Source organism: Sus scrofa, chromosome 16 (genome assembly GCF_000003025.6).
Source record: "Sus scrofa isolate TJ Tabasco breed Duroc chromosome 16, Sscrofa11.1, whole genome shotgun sequence".
NCBI classification, from domain to species: domain Eukaryota; kingdom Metazoa; phylum Chordata; class Mammalia; order Artiodactyla; family Suidae; genus Sus; species Sus scrofa.
In genome coordinates, this window is record NC_010458.4 from 36,680,848 (window position 1) to 36,696,633 (window position 15,786).

General features: G+C 37.2%; 1 long non-coding RNA gene across 2 annotated transcripts in view; it reads left to right on the plus strand.

Moving 5' to 3' along the window:
• LOC110257260 overlaps positions 1–15,786 on the plus strand; it is a 130,980-nt gene that overhangs the window by 40,651 nt on the left and 74,543 nt on the right. For both annotated transcript variants that reach the window (XR_002339621.1, XR_002339620.1), the window contains exon 2: positions 12,094–12,186. This is a non-coding gene — a long non-coding RNA (uncharacterized LOC110257260). The remainder of the gene's footprint in view (positions 1–12,093; positions 12,187–15,786) is intronic.

Below are 15,786 nucleotides of genomic sequence, written 5' to 3' on the forward strand. Positions count from 1 at the left end.
TCTCAGATGGTGTAATTGCAGCCCTGTGCTGCCCTCAGTGGGGCCTAGGCTCAGGGACCAGGTCTCTATAACTACAACGATAACTTCATTGTTAGAAGGATAGAGAAGAAAAAGTGTGCCAGTTAGAAACTAAGTCACTTGCCTTAGTGAAGAGGTTGGTGTGGATATGAATCCCTGCCATTCTCATAGCAAAATAAATAGCATATCATGCTTCCTATTTTAGAAATCTGATAATTAGCATTTGAGTTTAGTGGCCTCACTCCTCATTTCTATCTGTTCACCTTTTGAGATAAATGGAGGGCTTTTTTTTTTTTTTTTTTTTTTTTTTGGTAAGGTATCAGAATGACCTCAATCCTTCTGGACAGACATTCCCAAGCTACTTTTTAAAAGGCAGCCAGGGAAAGAGTGTGACGTTTGACAGTTTGCTGACCTCTGCACGACCCACACTAGAATTCCCTGGAAACGCAAAGGCTGTATTATTATTGCCCCTGGAGGTCAGCTGGTGACTCACCAGGGACCAGGCAAGCATGAGTAATTGCAGGTCACAAATGGCAAAGAATGAATGCAAATCTGTCTTCTCTTTAGCCTTGTTGCTTTGTTCTAGTCAGTCTTTACAGAAGCAGTAGGGCCACTGTTCTCAGGCCACGTTTTTGTTTTAAATGTCTCACTAAATGATGTGTCATTGAAGATAATGTGTTTAATCTACTTATTTACCTTGAAAAATAACATAGAACTAAGTGGGAAGAAAAATATTTACACACGCAAGTGTGTGTGCACATGCACACACACAGACACACATATACACATCATGTTCCATCAGTCTGATAGCCTCTAATGACTTGTCCATCTTGCCCTTGAATAGTAAATTGGGCTTTGTAACCAGAGGAATAGCACTGCTTCCCTGTCTTAAGAGATAGTGGGAAAATGTCTCAGCTAAAGGAGAAAAAAAAAGTCCCAACAGCATATCAGCTTCTGATATGGAACAATGTTACAAAGACAGACCCACCTGACTGCCCTGCTTCCTCAAGTCCAGCCAGCAGGGCAGTGCCCTGTGCCCCCCTGGGCAGATTTTGCAGGAGCAATTTGAATATACTACTCACTTTAACTGAGCACCAAAAGAGGAGTCTGCTACCCTTTTGGGTGGCAGCCTTCCAGTGTTTCATGTGCCATGAAAATATCCCAAAGAAACTGTCGGAGACCATGGGTCCTGAACTATAGATCTATCTGTCTCCTCTCCATCAGAACAGTCGTTCTGAGTGGGTGCAAATCCAGGGGTCATGGACAGAAGTGGGTGATGGGTGGCTGTGCCCATGGTGAGAAGGCAGAGGAAGGGAGGTACCTCCTTCTGGGGTCTTTCATAGATGATACCTATTCCTATGTAACAAATGCCCTTTTGTGTGAAAGGAAAAAATGATATCCTGTTTAAGTGACAGATGGTGAAGATTTTTACCTTTGCTTTTGCCAGTGAAGCCACATAGTCTGGAGAATAGGGATTAGGTTGCATACGAAACCTGGAGCTGGAATCCTTTATAGCTTCATCTTGAATAATAGCGTAAATTCCCCACAGTACAGTGATACATGGCTCTGATTCATTCATATTATAAGGCCCCAGGCCCCCAGAGGTTGTGAGAGGTCCTTGGGGACAAAGTAAAGGGGAAACTTAGGAGCCTTCATTGCTCTGCCTTTCCCTTCCCTGTCCTCCTGGGGGCTTTGTGTGGAAATAGAGGCCAGGCATGTGGTATATAGGATCTGGTCTCCTAGCTAGTTAGCTAGATGGCTCTCCCAACTCTTGTCTCTGGCATCTCAGCCAAAGGCATGCCTGAAAGTGTGGTTTTATTCAGCCATAAAAAAAGAATGAAATAATGCCATTTGCAGCAGCATGGATGGACCTAGAGATTATCATACTGAGTGAACTAAGACGGAGAAAGACAAATATCATATGATACCACTTATTTATGGAGTCTAATAAAATGATACAAAAGAATGTATTTATAAAACAGAAAAAAACTCACAGATTTCAAATCCAATCTTATGGTTACCATGGGTGAAACTCTTGGGGGAGAGAAGATTGGGAGGGTAGGAACAACAAAGACACAATGCTGTATGAAATAGATGATTAACGAGAACCTACTGTGTAGCACAGGAAAGTCTACTTAATGGTTTGTAATAAGTTATATGGAAAAAAATAATGGCTATATTTATATATATGACTGATTCACATTGCTGTACACCTGAAACTAATACATTACAAATCCAATTATATTAAATTTAAAAAAGAGTAATTGTTCTCTCTGAAATCCTTTGATAGATAAAATCTAAACCAAGGATTTCACTATGAAGACCATTTGCTCTCTGCCTCTGCAAGATGGTGTAATAGACTCATGACCCCTCTGTCTTGTACTTTCTGGAGAGGTAGAGATACTTCTAACACTGTTGGGCTACTGGAAGTAAAACTTACTAAAGATTCCAGTGTCTCTAAACTGGAGAATATACTAAGTTCACTTAAAAAAGAAATTCTTCATACACTCTAGCAAGTTAAATAAATAAGTTTTCTTGATTTTCCTTCAGAATGCTTTTAAAACAATTTTAGCAGGTGTCTTGTCTCCAGTTTGCAGTCAGGATGCACACTGACTCTGCTCCGTGGTATATGTGTGAATGGTGAGGCCTAGCTCAGGAATACAGCATTACACAGCCATCATACAGGTGAGTTGTGGCACGGCCAGGGTTAGCACACCTAGCGCTCCATTCAGTCTCCTTAGCTGCCTTGGCCCAGGAGGTTCACTTTCTGGGTTGAGATTGGCTGCTTTTCATATCTTATTTCTTTACATCCTCTTATGAAATCAACATTGTTTTCTTTCTGGCTTGAAAAAATTATTAATAAATTTGGCTTGCATTCAAGGAAGATAAACAAGCCAGAATGAGTGTTTGTTCAGATTTGGGGCCTATAATTGTGTGTCTTCTGCGTACACTGGGCTGCAGTCTCTCAGGAGGTATAAATCTTCCATATGCATGGTTGTATAAATAGCAAGGCTTTATCATTGGGGAGTGCAGCAGCCTTAAAATAGCTGAACTGGAAGATGTTATGATAATGCTATTTTTTAGGTTTATACATCTGTGCAGAGTGCACAACATCTTATTATGTACCCATAACGTGTTAACCAAACGCCTAGCAGACGGGTTGGTTTTGTTTGGAGGAGAGCAAGAGTGACGACAAAGCCTCGGCACACTGGTGTGCAGAGAAGCAGGAATTAGACCAGGGAGTCACCATGCTGGGGAGGCCAGATAACATCCTTCAAAGAGTTCAATCTGATAGCTGGCTAGACAGGCCATGAAAAAAAGGGGAGAAAATGAATCTTAAATGCTTACGTGCCAGTTAGCTAAAATCTAACAGTTTTCCATTGTGCAGGGCTATTCATTTGTCAACCCTAGAAATTTATCTTTTAAAAACTTCCTATGCAGTTAACTTTTACCCAAGTTGATTTTTGAGGGGAGAGGATGAAATCTAGTCGCTTGCCAGCCATGTGATAGAGTAAGTGTGTTTGGATGGAATACAGAGGCCAAAGTCAAGTTGTTTTTTTTTTTTTTAAATAATAGATTACTGTTTGGAGTGGAAGAGAAGGAAGCTTTATGTTAATATTATTTTTCATCCTTAACTTTAAAAAAATCTTGAAGGTAAAACTGTATTCATTGTTTATATACAGGTTTTTAACAGAATATCACACTGAACTCTGTAGAGTAAGGTATTAATTTTTCACTGTACTACTTTCATAGGTAATTCATCCAGTTTTATTGATGAAAGAGTCCCATGCATCATTTTAACTAGAAAAGTGAAGCTTTTTGTCTTCTTTCCATAGGTACCACTCACCACATGTTTTCCAAGATCCTAGGGCAACATCTGATTGATATTTGAGTTTATAACTTTGTCTAAACACAGAAGGAAAATTGAGACTAATAAGGCCAGATTCCTCCTCAGTGTGGCAAATAAGGCTTCAAGGTCACAGTCACAAGGTCATAGGAAAGTGACTTTGGTTTCTGATGACCCATGAACCTCAAACTGAAAGGTATACATTTTCTACTATTCCATGGCTTCCTTGCATTGATTTGGGCCATCTATGGGAACAAGTGCTTAGACTTCAGTAAAATTCATAGACCCCATGGCTCAGAGAACTCCATAATCCACTGGATGGACAGCTAAGTTGAGATGAGCAACATGTGAGACTCACCATAGCTTAGAGCTGTGATAAGAACAAAGGAAGGAGTGGTAAAGAGAGCTGTGAATAATGCTTACATTTTAACAGGAAGTCCCATTAGATCCTGATATTTTAATGTGGAGATATTTTTAAAGATCAGACTCTAAATAGAAAACCTCACTTTGTAAAAGAGAAACCTTGATCTTAGTTAAGAAAATGAACTCAGTCCTGGAAACTGCAACTTTAAATTTTTATGAGATGACTTGTTTTTCATAGTTTTTATTAAGAAAATTTCCTCTGATATTTCACAAATACAAAGTTTGGGAAAATATTTTATTTATTCTACTTATCAGCTATAGTCAGAGGTTCAGTGCTAAGGCAGCCTTCATTTGTATATTAAATTAGGAAAAAACAAAAGAACTAAACCCAAATTATACTATTAAGTTTTGAAAAGTTACATAAAACATCATGGAATTTGTTCAAGATTCTATGTATGTTCAAGTATTTCTAGTATATGTTATTAATTACATGTATTCATTGTTCCTTTTTAATTAAAACATTTGGCTAACATTGAGGCTTATCCCACATAATAAGGTAAAATGAAATTACAGTTTTGGAATTCATACTTCCTCTAATTTCAAATCATTTGTTTTAAACTGTTTATATTGCAGTGCCTGAATTTTATACTTAGCAGGTTCTGAGTGTGTTTCTTAGGTTCCTGGGTAAAAGGTATTCAGTAAGCGAAAGGGGGATATAAAGCTAGGGAAAAATATCAGGCCTGACTTTTCATGGAGCCAAGGTACACGGGCATATGAGACACATGTATGGAAAGTGGATACCCTTCCCATTCCTGTTACAAATGGCACATCACTGTGGAAGGTGAATACTCCAGGTCAAGAGAAGTGACAGGATAAAGTCTTTGTTCAGGTAGTAGCAGGATAATGTTACTTCTCATTTACCCTCAAATCATAGAAGTCCAGTAGTAAAAGCCAGCTAGCTCATGTGTTTGACCCGGATCCAATTCCCACTGCATTTTTCTTTCTATGTTACATGACAATTGACATAAAGATAGAAAGCAGTGACCACAATGACATCCTACACAGAAGTGGTTTCATAAGTTTTAAATGCAGTTATTTTATGAATCTGGAAGTGACCAGTTTCCGAACAGATGTCTGTATGATTTAAGACAGCACATGCTTCCTCCTCTCTCAAGAATGCTGTTCTCTAAATATCTACTGTATGGGCACATCATCCATGCCAGATAATCCCAGAACTCAGCACACTAGTCCAGTGGCTGGGCCAGGAGTAGACTAGTGACCAAGCATAGCCAATAAAATTCTTCCCCAATGTGTGCGTGCTGGAAAAGAAGATCTTTCTTCATTTTGGATCATCATAAGCCCAAAGACAGACTTATGCTGGCACTGGCTATCTTTCCTGGTATATAGGGAAAATTTGACTGAAAATCAACCCAAGACACAGAAATAAATGAAAGCACAGATTGAAATTCTTGATGGTATTATCTTTAGGGTCCCTACATGTAGATGTAGCCCTTGGAATGCCTAGTGATATGAATTAATATTTTTCCTTTTTTTTAAAAAAAAAAATTTGAGTTAGGTTTCCTTTGATTGCAGTTGAAAGAGTGCTTATTAAAACTTAATAAACCCCAAAGAAAACAAAAAGACAACTTATAGAATGGGAGAAAATAGTTTCAAATGATGCAACTGACAAGGGCTTAATCTCTAGAATATATAAGCAACTTATACAACTCAACAGCAAAAAAACCAATCAATCAATGGAAAAATGGGCAAAAGACCTGAATAGACATTTCTCCAAAGAAGATATACAGATGGCCAACAAATACATGAAAAAATGCTCAACATCGCTGATTATAAGAGAAATGCAAATCAAAACTACCATGAGGTACCACCTCACACCAGTCAGAATGGCCATCATTAATAAATCCACAAATAACAAGTGCTGGAGGGGCTGTGAAGAAAAGGGAACCCTCCTGCACTGCTGGTTGGAATGTAAACTGGTACAGCCACTATGGAGAACAGTTTGGAGATACCTTAGAAATCTATACATAGAACTTCCATATAACCCTGCAATCTCACTCTTGGGCATCTATCCGGACAAAACTATACTTAAAAGAGACACATGCACCCGCATGTTCATTGCAGCCCTATTCACAATAGCCAGGACATGGAAACAATCCAAATGTCCATCGACAGATGATTGGATTTGGAAGAAGTGGTATATATACACAATGGAATACTACTCAGCCATAAAAAAGGATGACATCATGCCATTTGCAGCAACATGGATGGAACTAGAGACTCTCATCCTGAGTGAAATGAGCCAGAAAGACAAAGACAAATACCATATGATATCACTTATAACTGGAATCTAATATCCAGCACAAATGAACATCTCCTCAGAAAAGAAAATCATGGACTTGGAGAAGAGACTTGTGGTTGCCTGATGGGAGGGGGAGGGAGTGGGAGGGATCGGGAGCTTGGGCTTATCAGACACAACCTAGAATAGATTTACAAGGAGATCCTGCTGAATAGCATTGAGAACTATGTCTAGATACTCATGTTGCAACAGAAGAAAGGGTGGGGGAAAAAATGTAATTGCAACGTATACATGTAAGGATAACCTGACCCCTTGCTGTACAGTGGGAAAAAAAAAAAAAAAAAAAAAAAAAACTGAAGAAAACTCAGCTCTTGATAATTACCATTTATCAATTTTTCAGAAAAATGAGATGTGCCCTACTAATGTTCAGGGTTGGCCAATAACTTTTTGATTTTGATATTTTAACATCATAAGGCATGGATTTTTATATACTTTATGTTAATTTCAATTATTACTATATTTGGTACTCAAATGATCACATTATTGGTGAGATAAACTCTTCAATTTTGTTCTATGACTTTTTTTTTTTCCTCTGGAACACTGCGTTTTTCCTTTATTTCACAATCCTATTCTTTATTTTTTTCATGGTGTGCTTTTTATTTTTTATTTTTATTAGAGTATAGTCAATAGTGTTGTATCAATTTCTGCTATGTAGCATAGTGACCCAGTTATACATACATACAGAGATATATAGATATAGATACATTCTTTTTCTCATACTATCTTTCATTGTGTTCTACCCCAAAAGATTGGATATAGTACCCTGTACTGTCCAGAATTTAGGACTACCATATGATCCAGCAGTCCCACTCCTGGGCATATATCTGGACAAAGCTTTCATTTGAAAACATACATGCACCTCTATGTTCATTGCAGCACTAGTTCCTATGACTTTTTAGTCCATCCCATTAGTACTTGAGACTTTGCTTGCTATTGCCTCAGTAAGATGGCTCAGGCTCATTTTTTATGTATTCTGCTTTCAGCCCAGAATCAGCATTCCTCCAGGGATCCTTGAGTCTGTTGGTGGACATTGGTACTTAGAGAGCACAATCTGTTCATTAGGGGTGCTTATTGCTGCTGGGTTATTATTTCTTATAGGCCTTTTTAGTGGAAAAAGCTGTGTGTGTATGTGTGAAAGAAGAAAGTAAATTGTAAGTATTTGTTATTTTCAATTCAAATAGAAGGGTAGAAAATTTTTATTTACATCTTTGGTTATCTGTTTTATGCTAAAAGTCTTGATTATGGACAACATTGACATAATTATTAGCTTTTAAATTTTGGTTTAAAATCATGAATCATATAGTGATGTAGTAATTTTAAGGTCTGGGCCTGAGTTCCTTTAATGTTATACTTGGTTTTAATGATGTTCAGATGAAAAAAAGATTTATCATAAAAAAATGACAAACCAAGCAGAATCTTTAATGTAATGTTTACACTTACCAAATTATGATCCACTCTATTAATTACAGAGTTCTTTGCTGAAGTTCATTTTGTAAGTTTACTTTGTCTCCAGTGTCAACAAAAATGTCAACAATTTGTTCTTGTACTGAGTGGTATTCCATTTTTATACGACAAAGGAACTCAACATATTTATTTGGAAGATTAAAAAAACATTAAGCTTATATATTTAATTACTTTTAGGGTGCAAATGTAAAAGCATATGTGTGATATAATTATAATATTTTGGCACAAAATCTTATAATGAATAAATTACATATAGTTATATAATGGTTTCTAAATATTCAATTTCAATATGCTTTCTTTATAGCACTTATTTCTCTTAAAGCCAGCTTATTTCCTACTCATTATTTAATACCACTATTATCCTGAAGTAACCGTTTTTATGTTTGTAATTAATATACTATCGATAGCAAATTATCATCACAAAAAAAATCAATATGTGTGAAATACTTGCCTTTTGGGAAAATAAAATCAGAGCATCTTTAGTTTGAAATCTCCCACCACTAACAATAATGGAAACAAATCCATATTTCAAATAATCCTCTTTATAATATTTTAGTCTGTCTCCTTGTTAGATCTTATTATCTTTTGTTTTTATTTTGTAATGTGGTAGGTTAAGAATTGGAACTAAAGGTAGAAATGCCTTCTCTGTCATTTTCTTATTTCTTTGTTTTATCAATTTATTTTTTTCTCAACACATGGTTTCTTATCAGGAAAATTTCTCTCTGTTGAACAGCTTGGGGAGATTTCTACATTTGCAAACTGAGTAAAGAGAACATGTAAGATGTAGAATAATGAAATATGTGTTGAGGAGGAGAAAAAAAAGAGTTGAATTAAACTCAATGGAGAATAGGGTTTACAGAGTGTTCTCATTGTGGCTCAGCAGGCTAAGGACCTGACGTAGTCTTAGTTTCTGTGTGGGTGCAGTTTAGACCTCTGGCCTTGGTCAGTGGGTTAAGGATATGGTTTTGCAGCAAGCCACAGTATAGATCGCAGATGCGGCTCAGATCTGGTGCTGCTGTGGCTGTGATATAGGCCAGCAGCTACAGCTCCCATTCAACCCTTAGCCCAGATCTTTCACAGGCCACAGGAAAGGGAACCCTCCTGCACTATTGGTGGGAATGTAAATTGGTACAATCACTGTGGAAAACAGTGTGGAGTTACCTTAGAAAACTATACATAGAACTACCATATGACCCAGCAATCCCACTCCTGGGTGTATATCTGGAAAAAACTTTCCTTGAAAAAGACACATGCACCCCTATGTTCATTGCAGCACTATTCACAGTAGCCAAGACATGGAAACAACCTAAATGTCCACCAAGAGATGAATGGATTAACAAGAAGTGGTATATACACACAGTGGAATACTACCAATCATAAAAAAGAGCAAAATAATGCCATTTGCAGCAACATGGATGGAACTAGAGACTCTCATACTAAGTGAAGTTAAGTCATAAAGAGAAAAACAGGAGTTCCCTTCGTGGTGCAGTGGTTAATGAATCTGACTGGGAACGATGAGGTTGCGGGTTCCATCCCTGACCTTGCTCAGTGGGTTAAGGATCTGGTGTTGCTGTGAGCTGTGGTGTAGGTTGCAGATGCGGCTCGGATCCTGCGTTGCTGTGGCTCTGGCATAGGCCAGAGGCTACAGCTCTGATTAGACCCCTAGCCTGGGAACTCCCATATGGCACTGCAGGAGTGGCCCTAGAAAATGCAAAAAGACAAAAAAAAAAAAAAAAAAAAAAAAAGAAAGAAAGAAAGAGAGAGAGAGACTAATATCATATGACATCACTTATATCTGGAATCTAATATATGGCACAAATGAACCTTTCCACAGAAAAGAAATTCATGGACTTAGAGAACAGACTTGTGATTGCCAAGGGGGAGAGAGAGGGAGTGGGGTGGATTGGGAGCTTGGGGTTAAGAAATGCAAACTATTGACTTTGGAATGGATAAGCAATGAGATCCTGCTGTATAGCACTGGGAACTATATTTAGTCACTTATAATGGAGCATGATAATGTGAGAAAAAAGAATGTATATATGTATGAGTGACTGGGTCACCTTGCTGTACAGTAGAAAATTGACAGAACACTGTAAACCAGCTATAATGGAAAAAAATAAAAATCATTAACAAAAAATATTGTTTTACAACTGAAAAAAAAAAAAAATAAGATTTACCTTCTAAGACTCAGGAAAGCATCTTGGGGTTGCAGAACAAGAAGAAAATAAACTTGCAGCTATGATGATAATAATAATAATAAAAACTAAAACTTCCATTGGCTCTTCTTTCTTTACATAAGATGATTGATGGATAAAATTGCTATAGAGATACAATGACCATTTTAGGCAAAGGAGTGATATGAATAAGGTAGATTGTAGAAAAAATAATTTGGACATAGATAATGTGTAGGATTGTAGAATGAAACAAAGAAATAAGAAGTTTGCAATAGCTCAGGAAACAGTTATAAAAAGTACAAAAACATGTGGTAGAAGAAAGAGAAATGATGAAGATGGGAGATTTTCACTGCAACAAGGAGGGGCTTTTGTGAATGATAAATACTTGGAAGAATTCAATAAAATAGGATTCTTTTATATGTTTTATTACCCTCATTGTTCTGGATATCTGCTTTCAACTTAGCCTACCTGCCAATGAACTTTTCTGTTTCACACCCATGTGTGGGTGATCTTCAGAGATATTCATAGATTTCAGTCTGATTCTAGCAGAACTACACAAATACTTGGAACATGTCTTAACTTAAATTCTCATTTGTATTTCCAATGAATATAGTTTGAAGGATATTTTGTTAAGCCAGATGATGTCCTTTCAATCTTATTCTAAATTTATCTCTCCAACTTCTTCATGAACTTTCTATTCTGCATTATTTATGTTCTTGGGTTGCATGAGACTTTATTTTGATAACACAAAAATGAAATATATGTTTTCATGATGACAAGAAAGCACTAGGATTTTTGTCTAGCAAAAGGAAGGGTACGGTGTGTCAACATTTTAAGAGCTCACCAGCAGAACCTAATCTATAATGGCAGTGTATCTATTTCTTTTTTTTTTTTTTTGTAATTGATAGATTTTGAAATTTATCCTTGACTTTAAGGACTATGAATATACCCGTGACTTCTGTTAGCGTTTGGGGGATATATGGTGGCTAATGTTGGGAAAAAACCCAGAATGCTTATGGAACTCTCAGTGATTCTGCTCAATGTTTGTAATAGCATGACCATTATTTATATATTAGAGTGTTAAAAATATGCTCATACTCAGGTACACAGCTAAAAGTCCAATGCCTCTTATTTGTACAGATTATTATTGCAGGTAGGTGGGATAACAGTGCTCTTTTAGAAATACCTGGTTCTTTAAATTAATAATGACTTTATATTCAATTTAAGCAAATTACAGTTTACCAATCACTAAAACCTAGGTTAATCGTTTGGAAATCATTCTCATTTCTCTACCTAGCATTCAACTTTTTGATTATTAAGATTTGAATTTATTTTGGATTTCATTAATTCGAATTCTGATGGTCAAAGTATTAGATTTAAGAATTAAGAGTCATGCATCTTGGGTCTATTTTCACTAGTGATTTCTTCAGTAACCTTGAGATATCATTTGAGCTCATTCACCATATGGAGTCTCCCTTCCTCTGTCAAATTTTGCTAATGAGAACTGTTTGCACAGAACTCCTAGGAGATTTAGAAGATAGATGGAATTTCAGTTGAAATGAGAAATATATTTTTGCTGATAAATATTTCTATATTGGCTTTGAGTATTTATAAAATATAATTTGCATAGAATTGCAATGAGTAAGGTAGTAGCCACATTTGTTCTTAAGGTTAATTTTCTTAAAAAAAAAAAAAGTGTTTTCCATAAATGTCTTTAGCAGTCCTATAAAATAAGATGTGGTTCTCTTTGAAATGGGGAAAAGAATAAACATATACATGACTCATAAGCTTTTATAGAATCCTTGTTCTCTATTTCTGACATAATTTCTTGTGGTTCTTTTTCTTCCTAGGGTCAGAATAAAATCTTTCAAAAGATTTCTTGGGAACTGAGATAAGAGCAGATTTGCGTCCCTTATCAGTGGGTCTTTAGCTCCATGGTGCACGTAAGTTATCTGATGGCACTCTGTTATTTATGACTGTGGTCTGGCTTGTGTTTGTGCAATGTTTGAGGGATTAACCTAGTGTTTTGGCAGTTTTGAGACAAGCTTTGAACATATTTGGATGAAAAATTGGTGAGAATTGTTCCTCAGTGTGTGGTCTTTTACTTTCTTTAATTAAATGAGTTTGTAAACTATTTTCCCCAATATCTGGTTAGGGAAACTAGAGTAAGGAAATATCTATAACTATAAATTCTGTTTCCTAGGGTTTCAATATTTGTCTAATATATTAATTGGTGCACTTAAAAACTTTGTCAAAGTCAAACCACATCGAAAGGAGAAAAGCAAGAGCAAGGCTGCATCTAAGAGAAGACAGCTTAGTACAAATGGGCGATGAATTTAGTTCAGTAGTTAAACTTTTTTGGGGAAAATATAATAACATGTATACTCAAATATGCCATATCAATCCCCATACTATTATAGTTAATTATGAGATTGCTTAGGCTCCAACTTGATGTGATATTTTCTTTAAAAATGCCCTTTCAGGGGCCCCCTTCTTGTTACAGTCTTCAGATGTCTGAATGTCTTAGATCTTTTATTAATCCTTGGACAGTGGATGGAGTTATGTTGATACCTTGACTGTTCCACTTGCAAGTGTAATTTTGTTGGTAATGGGCCAACTTCATGAGCCCTTTCATTTTCATGATTACTGCTTAGACACTCAGAAGGCCACTCATAAGTCCTAGGCTCCCCTGTAATTAAGCCCTTCTAACAGGCTTAGTAATCCATTCTCTCTCATTATCCAGGCCTAGTCCAGCTCTTTTTAACACTGGTCTTTTCAAAACAATCCTTGTGTTCTAAAACTGATTCAGTTTTTAACTGGCATTATTTCTAAGACATGGTATTTCACACTTTCTCCTTTTTTTTTTTTCCTCGTGAACAGACTCAGGCTCTAACATTTATTACTTGTTTTATATGAGTCATGCACTGTACTTGACACTGGAGCTCTAACAAAATCATGGCAACTGATCTGAAAGAGTTCACAGGCAATTATACCCCATTTTCCTTTGTGTATCTCCACTGTGCATAATAAAACATCTAGACAACTTTCACATGCACAGCAGTTCAACAGAGGATAGTTTTGTAGGAGGAGTCCAATATGTTCTGCTTTTAGTTTATTTATTATTCTTTATTTTCCAGAGACTTTATTTTGCAGAGTATATATAGATAGAGTTAATGGACTTGTTTAATAATTTCTAAAGGTTCTCTTTTATATAATTTCTAAAGGCATTCTTTTAATAATTTCTAAAGGTTCTCCACCCAAGCAACCAGCTGTATACTTTTTTTTTTTCTTTTTAGGGCCACACCCTTGGCACATGGAAGTTCCCAGGCTAGGGGTCAGTTCAGAGCTGCAGCTGCTGGCCTATGCCACAGCCACAACAACGCCACATCTGAGCCATGTCTGTGACCTACACCACAGTCCCTGGCAACCCTGGATCCTTAACACACTGAGTGAGGCCAGAGATCAAACCCACATCTTCATGGGTACTAGTCATGTTCATAACCCTCTGAGCCACAACGGGAACTTCGATCAACTATATACTTAAAAGCAAAAAATAACGGAAAATAAAATAAAATAAAATAAAATAAAAGCCATAACTCGAAGGAAGGATTGGTCAGGGACTATTTGTGGCATAGTCAGGGACTCCTGGGAGACTGCTCAGAAATTTTGGATGGGATCAGTTTTAGCAAGGGAAGCTGTCGCTGAGTGGGCTGTAGAGATCTCATAACAATTAGAGAGAATAGAATGGTTCGTGGTCCTTTTAGAATGTAAAAATGGTACTAGTGCTAAAACACAGGGTCCCAGATAGACTCAAGCCATAGGTAAATAACCATCAGGAGACAGCTCCAACTTCAAGAGGAACTGTGATCGCACTTGCTTTTCTCCACGACTCCATTGGTAGAGTTTTCTGAGGAAGGTAAATCCATGACTTGTGAGGTGTTGGAAACGGATGTCTTGTGGCAGGTCTCCACTCCAAACATCAGCAGTGCTACTGTGGGTCACGCAATGTCCCTCCCAAGAGCCACAACATGAAGAAAGAGCCTCAGAAACCTCCTTCTGTGCAATTTCTTCTTATGAGAGGATAACAATCTCTGGTATTCAGGACATACCAGAGAATTCCAGTGTATCTGTTGTCTTAGCTCAAAGGATGCTCCCCCTCCCCCAGATGAATGTAGGTATGTTTGCGTGACTTAACTAGAGGGAGACAGAAGGAATTACCTATGCTATTTACTACTGCTGCACTTTGAGAGAGGGCCAGCCTCACATCTGATGAAGCTGGACAGTCACAAAGCCTCAAATTGCCTCCATATGATGTAAGAATCCTCCATACTTAGCAATTCAAAATTAGGATTTTGTCTTTCCTCTTCTTTATTATTGCTCACCCCCCATTGTTCTAAGTAACTGTTCTCGGCCTGGCTCACTTCAGGGGTAGGATTTCCTGAGTTCCAGTCCTGGCTTCTCTGTTTTCAGGGAAACCCAGGCTCTGATGCCAGGCTGGCTCTGGGAGCGGCACTCCAGTCTTGGCAGGAAGTGGTGGTAGGAGATGAGGACTACACAGTGCATTTTTCTTGTATAACTTTATAAATTCCATCAGTTTTCTAGGCCACAGTGGGGCTGCACAATATCAGTCTGTGTTCTTCCTGGTGCTAATTAGTACTGCATTCTCTCTCAGAGAAGCCTGTGGAGCTGACTCTGCAGATCCCGCTGTAGTACACATTACTGTTGCCAGTTCTCTCCAGATGATTTTTCTTCAGCTCAGTAATTAGTTGTGTTTGTAGAAAATGGTTTGGGGATGTTGAGATCAGAGATATGGCCTTTGTTCATGATCTGGAATGATTGCCTTCCTGCTAGTTCAAAGATGAGGAAGAAAAAAATATTGGAAAACTTTGACCTTGGTTTCATAGAGTTCAGAGTCATCATGGCTGTATCACTTATTTTTCTAAATAATAAAACCATTTAGGCATCCCTTTCCTATCTTCTTCTTTTACAAGCTTTGCTTATAAAATAAGAAGTCCTATAAATGTACAAATGTTGTTATACTCGGGAAGTAAACGAATGTGCTAGCTATACTCCACTGAAGTGTATTTATCATGCTGCTAACTTCTGGAGTAGGTTAAATATTCTCAAACAGTCCTAGCTAGATTGTGCTATCAATTTTTCATTTATTGAACAGATTGAATTTAAAAGTCATACATTTTCCTGTACTGTAATTCTTTGTTATGTTTTGTTCTACCAATGTGAGTAATTTAGTTTGGGCAAGATTTTTTCACTTTTCTCTACTTCATTTTGCTTTTCCACAGAGTAGAGATAGTTTTGTGATGGCTAAATGCATTAATGCTAGCCTAGTATATGAACATAAAATAATAAAAATTAAGGGCAGAATAAAGTGAGCTAAGGGGATTGCAGAAGCTGAGGAGGTGGAGGAATGGGCATTGGGAGAGGCTTTGTAGAGGAGGTGCTTTTCTTCTGGCCGTTGGGAATGAGTTGAGTCATGTCAAGATGGAAGGAAACACCTCATTTCAAAGGAATAAGGATGCTGAGAA